A 5,853-nucleotide genomic window follows, 5' to 3' on the forward strand; every position below is an offset into this window, starting at 1 on the left:
TCTGACCCCAATTTTTTTCTTAAGCACAGGAACATGAATACCTTGAATAGCATTAACATTAGTCTCTGATCAGTTGCATAAATGACATAACAAAGGATTGTTTAACTTGCATTTCATCACAAGCTAATGAGAACAATTGGTAATTCCAAAACAAGATGATAATCACTTGGATATAATTAACACGAATGGTCTTCTTGTATTGTAATGGATTCCCTAAGACAATGCCATCCATTTATTACCTGATGTACAGTTTACAAAATGACAGTCTCTGTGGCCTATACTGTAAAAGGGTGCCGCCTATAGTCCTAAAGAGGCAAAACACATCTTTACAAATAGAGAAGCTTACGAACAATGCCATGAGTCATGACACATGAATAAGACCTGTGTGCCAGTTTATGCCCAACACAACCATTCCATGAAGAATTCCAATAGGCCAGTATTCAAGCAATCGAAATATAAGTTTGATAAATTAAACCCTAAATCGGGCACAACGTAACCAATTTTCGTATGGATGCAGATGAACTGCCGGGCACCACGGCATCCGAGTTAATATAGAATACTCATACTATGTAGGTCCGTTTCAAATCCTTTTGACCACGCTTTCTTCTTGGGTTGGCACTGATCATGCAAGAGAATGCATTGACAAGTTCAGAATCCTCCTGTAACCAAAATCTTAGCTTTGTTAGGATCAGCAAGCAGGAACTTTGCCACAAGGTATCCTGTAATTGACCAAGTCTGGAATAGGCGTGCTTGTTTTCCAATGAACCTTCCTATTTTGGTGTCATAATATTCAGGCCAGTTGTCTTTTGATACACGTTTCTCAGCAATCTCAACAGCTCTCGTAGCAATTTCTAGTCTATTCATCTTTATGCATGCAACTGTGAACTGCAAAGATATCAAGAATGTTAAATTACCGTATGCGTTTGGGCGAGAGAGAGAGATTAGTAATATTAACATCAAAAGTTCAAAACTACAAAACACGTGTAAAATGCGTATCTTTTTTGCTTGAAAGATAGATTTTACTAATTAATACCACCACAACTAACCTGCCAGTACAGAGTTGGCCAAGAACCTGCATTGTGGTAGGACCAAGGGCTGCACCAAAAATAAATGAACCAGGCATGAATGAAACAGCAAAGTCAAAGAAAAATGTATATCATCATTATAAAGGTGGATATAGGACACATTATGTGTCCTTCAGATCACTTCCTGTGATAATCTGCCACTCCCGACCTTAAAGAGCAGGATAACATATCTTGAAGGGCATATCTACCACCAAATCTACCCATTTGGCTTCATTCAGGTCCAGTATGGCATGTGACTGATCTGCTGTTGCAAGACTGCTTACAACAGACCACAAGTTTCCTAGAGAAAAAAATTGGAAATCCATGTGAGCTGGTTGAAGTTTCCAATTAGATAGCCACCTTTATTGGGTATCCATTCCACCAACCAAGGAGAAATCTTATCCGGGTAAATATTGAACTTATTAACTGCATCATATGAGTATTCTTTAGTCTTATAACGGTAAATCTCATTCAGGTTTTTCGAATCAATCCAATAATACTCCCTGATATGAAATGACAGAGCTACCAGATGATTGTTCAGAGCCCGCAGAAGATCAGCGGATCCATGCTCTGGAGCAAGCATTTCGTGTGCACAGAGTAATGCTGAATAAAATAGTGCCTACAAGAATAAAACAATCATATCAGGCTCGAATACGAGTACTCTTACTTGGAAACAAGGAGAGGGTGCAAAACATGTGTTACAAATGTTACAAGTAGTACAACCTGAATTTCCAAATAACCTTTTGATTCTTTTTCTTGACGAGTAAAAGAACTTGCTAATTAAATATCATTTTGCATGCTATTGTAACAAAAGAAAAAACAATCCAAAATATTCATAGAAACAGATGAATAGAAATCATTTAATATTTTCCCCCTCTCTTTTCAAAGTCTCATATTGCCAAAGCAATCTCCAATTCAAAATTACAGACGCTTTTGGAAGTTATCTAAAGTGACCCTTCAAAGACGATATGAGAGCTTATATACCTACATTTCTAATGGATGACCATGAATTCCCATTTGACGATCTATCATGAAAGAACCATTTGTCACTAATAATGTAGGAAACATATCAAAACCATCAGCAATACATAGCCTTAGAATCATCTTTATTCCTGTTTGCACATCAACTCTCTCCTAAATTTAGAGGTCCCCAGAGCATTTTCCATAGGCACGTAATTAAATAATCCACCATAATCCTCAAATTGACAATAGCCCAATCAAGATTCAGCATTGCATGAAACTAAGGCAAGCACGAGATTTTTCTCTTTAGAAAACCCATTGACCTTATGAGAAAACTGACCAGAATCAACTGGTGCAACGCGGCCAATTGCAGCCTCTCCAAAGTTAGGATTCAATACCTCTAATGTTGCATAATCATCACCATCCAGAGGAACTGTGCGCACCTTGAAGCTAGCAGGCATCAACCCTTGACCAGGGCTATGACAATCCATTGTTTTCTCCCAACTCTGCAGTACAGTGATTCATGTGTACAAAAAAGGAATTAATATTATATTACCAATTGATTACAAGTAATTTTCTCAGATGGACTTGCACATGCAACAAGTGTAGTGTATAGCAATATATACATATATATAAATATATATGCAACCGACTTTACAGGCAGCCATGAATCCCATGTAAATATCGCACTATAGAAACTGGATCTATTTTGTAGATTTACAGTTAGACATAAAGAAAAGTTTCATTGCTGAACTGTGACAGTAGATCTCATATTAACTATTGCATTAAAACAATATTTCAAGGAGTTGGTGCAACAAAAAAATTATAATCAATGTATAGCCAATAATAATTTAAATAAATGTATCTTTCACATCTATAACATTACAAACAAATTGAACCACAAAATCCGATACGACATCAAAAAGCATATGAAAAGCAAACTTTAACATGACAAAATAAGCTAGGCAAACGACTTGTCCCAAGCATTAAACTGTCAGCATCATTGACTGATGGATTACCTGCAACTGAAGCATATGAAGGATGAAGTTTCGAATAATCTCATACTCTCCCTTCAATAAGAAAGCTGTGCTAGAAGGTATGAAATCTCGAATAAAAACCAGATCATAATTTAACGTATTGGAACTAGTCAGATCCTTTGCAACAATTGTTCCAATTGGACTGCCACAATAATAAACCATCGATTCCCGGAGTAATTCCCATGCTTCATCCTCAATGGAGTCAATACTAACCTTGTGAAATGTTGTATCTCCCAAGGCTCCATTTGCTCCATTAGATGTCATAACCTCATTTTCCTGTTTTAACTGTTGAAGATCCTGAAACTCCAGAATATTTGATGCCTTTACCATACCGTTTATGGGATTTAATTTCTTTGCATCCACAAACCATGTCCTAGAACCATCTTTAGAAGATATAGCACCTACACTCTCATCCCTTTGGCATTTGCAATGTTGAAGACAAGAAGGATCAATTTTTGTATTTCTAAGAAAATCACTACCTATCCCTCGAACTCCATACTATAGCATACTCGAGCGCTTGATAAATTGTGAACAACTTGAGGCTCTTCTCCTTGAGCATTTGAAACGGAACTTAAATGCACATCTCGAGTCTGATTTTCTAAAACACAGATTACTATAGAAAAGACGAGGTCCGGCCCCAGACAAAATTTGCAAAATTGCTTTAGAAGTGCCCATTGATAAAATTCTTGTATCAAACTAATATCAAACTTGATCCAAAAGGATCCAAAAAAGTCTGTTTGGTTCAAGACACCTACATAGTGCACATTAAATCAGAAACAACTATAAATCATCAAAGCCCTCAATGTCCTCATATTTTTTTTGATAATGTCTAAAGTCAGAGAACAAATTCAAACCAACCTAGATTTTTTTTTTTTATATAGATAATCAAGAAGTTTTATTCATAAGATAAGACATAACCTAAGTACACATGTAGTATACATGAGAATTACCTTTTTTTATAAGTAATATACGTGAGAAGTACCCAAATAGGGTTTACAACCAAAAGTAGAAAATCATGCACATTTAGTCCATTAAAATCAATGACGCCCCGCCTATAACAAAAAGGTTTTAAAAAAGAGAACTCATCCATTGTCCTCGTGATCCTCGAAGCTTATATCACTTGAGGTGAAATCTTAAGTCAATGATAAATACTTGAAGAATACGAGATGTTGCCCCGTATCCGGTAACTGAGAAATTATCTAGAAGAACACGAAGATAAAATATATATATATACTGAATTTTTCATTGCGGGTACCTATTAAACAACAAAAAAAGCATGTCCGTATCTTTTTTCTCACTAACTCGAAGAACCCAAAGCGGGATCTCTCTTATTGTCTTCCAAAAGTTGCCAAAATTGTAGAGTATATCAGTATATGTACAATCAGAATTACAATCCACAAACAATCATTTCAAAGATACTAAGCTGTGAAATAAGGTAATTAGAATGTTCGGAATATACCGGAAGAATAAAGATTGGGGAGCTGCAAATGGAAACCCAGACTAATTTAGTAACACACAACGACAACCAAAAAAGGAAGTAGAAGGTAAAGAGAAAAATGCATACCCAATTGAACGAAAAAGTGCAAATCTTTTCTACCCGCAGTGTAAATTAATCCGAGATTGTAGATGGTTCGAGCAATGGCAGTGTTTACTCGTGTCTCGAACGAAATCGCAAGGAATTGCAGCCTCGATCCTTAAAAATAGTTGTCTAAATAAGTAGTTGTACGATAATTAAAAAAGAAAAATCCAAAAGAATATTTTGAAAACAAATTTTTTGTGATAAGATAAAATGAATCATGAATAAAATATTATCTGCTCAAAAAAAAAAAAACTGTTATAAATATAAAGAGATTATATAAAAGTAAATATATAAATTGATGTGATTTTATAGGATCTATTAAATTTATTTTACAATAAAAATAATTTTACAATCTGACATATCACAACAAATCATGTTAATTTATGAACTTATTTTTATATAATCTATTTGTAATTAAAATATTTTTCTTTTCTTTTTATTTTGTTGAGTAAGGTATAGGTACAATTCTATGTTGATTATTTTTTTCTTGAAAAAATCTATACAACCTCTTATCCTCCACACACCACACATTTTTTAAATTTTATTATTTTTTTCTTTCATCAAATTTTTAATATATGAATAATGAATAGACAAATAAAATTATTTTAAAAAAAATAAACTCAAAAAAAATTTTAAAAAAATTAAAAAATATAAAGATTTAAAAAAAAGATGGTGTGTGGAGGTTGTGTAGTATTGCTCTTTTTTCTTTTATGCTTTTATGTTTTTGAATTTCTTTTTATTGCATCATCAGTTATCATACAACACAAATTTATCCACGTCCTAAAACTAAAATGATAATACGAAATCAGAACTTATCAGAAATCTTAAACTTATAGGAAGATATATATTTAATCTTTTATATTTATCTTAATACTCTCCTCGCATGTATACCAAACTCTCACTTAATAAATATGTTTAGGAAAATGATAGGGTTACTACCCTCTTACTACTCATTTACTATTTTTTTATATTTGATTTTTTTATAATTTTTTATTTTACTTAATAGTTAAGGAAGTGATAATTAGTAAATTTATATATTTTTTTAATTTTTTCTTGATGATTAAGGATGTTAAAAAAATACTTAAAATAAAATGATAAAAAAATAAAAACATTACAAGTAGTAGATGGGTAGTAGATAGGTAGTAAGTCTATCACTACCCATATGTTTAATATGTAAAATATTTAATTAAATCAAATAGAGTGTAGAGTTACC

The 5,853-nt window shown here is 33.1% G+C and overlaps 1 protein-coding gene and 1 pseudogene across 1 annotated transcript in view; one reads left to right on the plus strand and one right to left on the minus strand.

The window, feature by feature from the left end:
* The window catches only part of LOC118344517 (NADH--cytochrome b5 reductase 1-like), a 17,608-nt gene that overhangs the window by 2,296 nt on the left and 9,459 nt on the right, over positions 1-5,853 (plus strand). The gene's annotated exons all lie outside the window — the stretch shown is intronic.
* On the minus strand, positions 172-4,762 carry LOC109015297 (annotated as a pseudogene).

Source organism: Juglans regia, chromosome 14, assembly GCF_001411555.2.
Source record: "Juglans regia cultivar Chandler chromosome 14, Walnut 2.0, whole genome shotgun sequence".
In the NCBI taxonomy this organism is placed as follows: domain Eukaryota; kingdom Viridiplantae; phylum Streptophyta; class Magnoliopsida; order Fagales; family Juglandaceae; genus Juglans; species Juglans regia.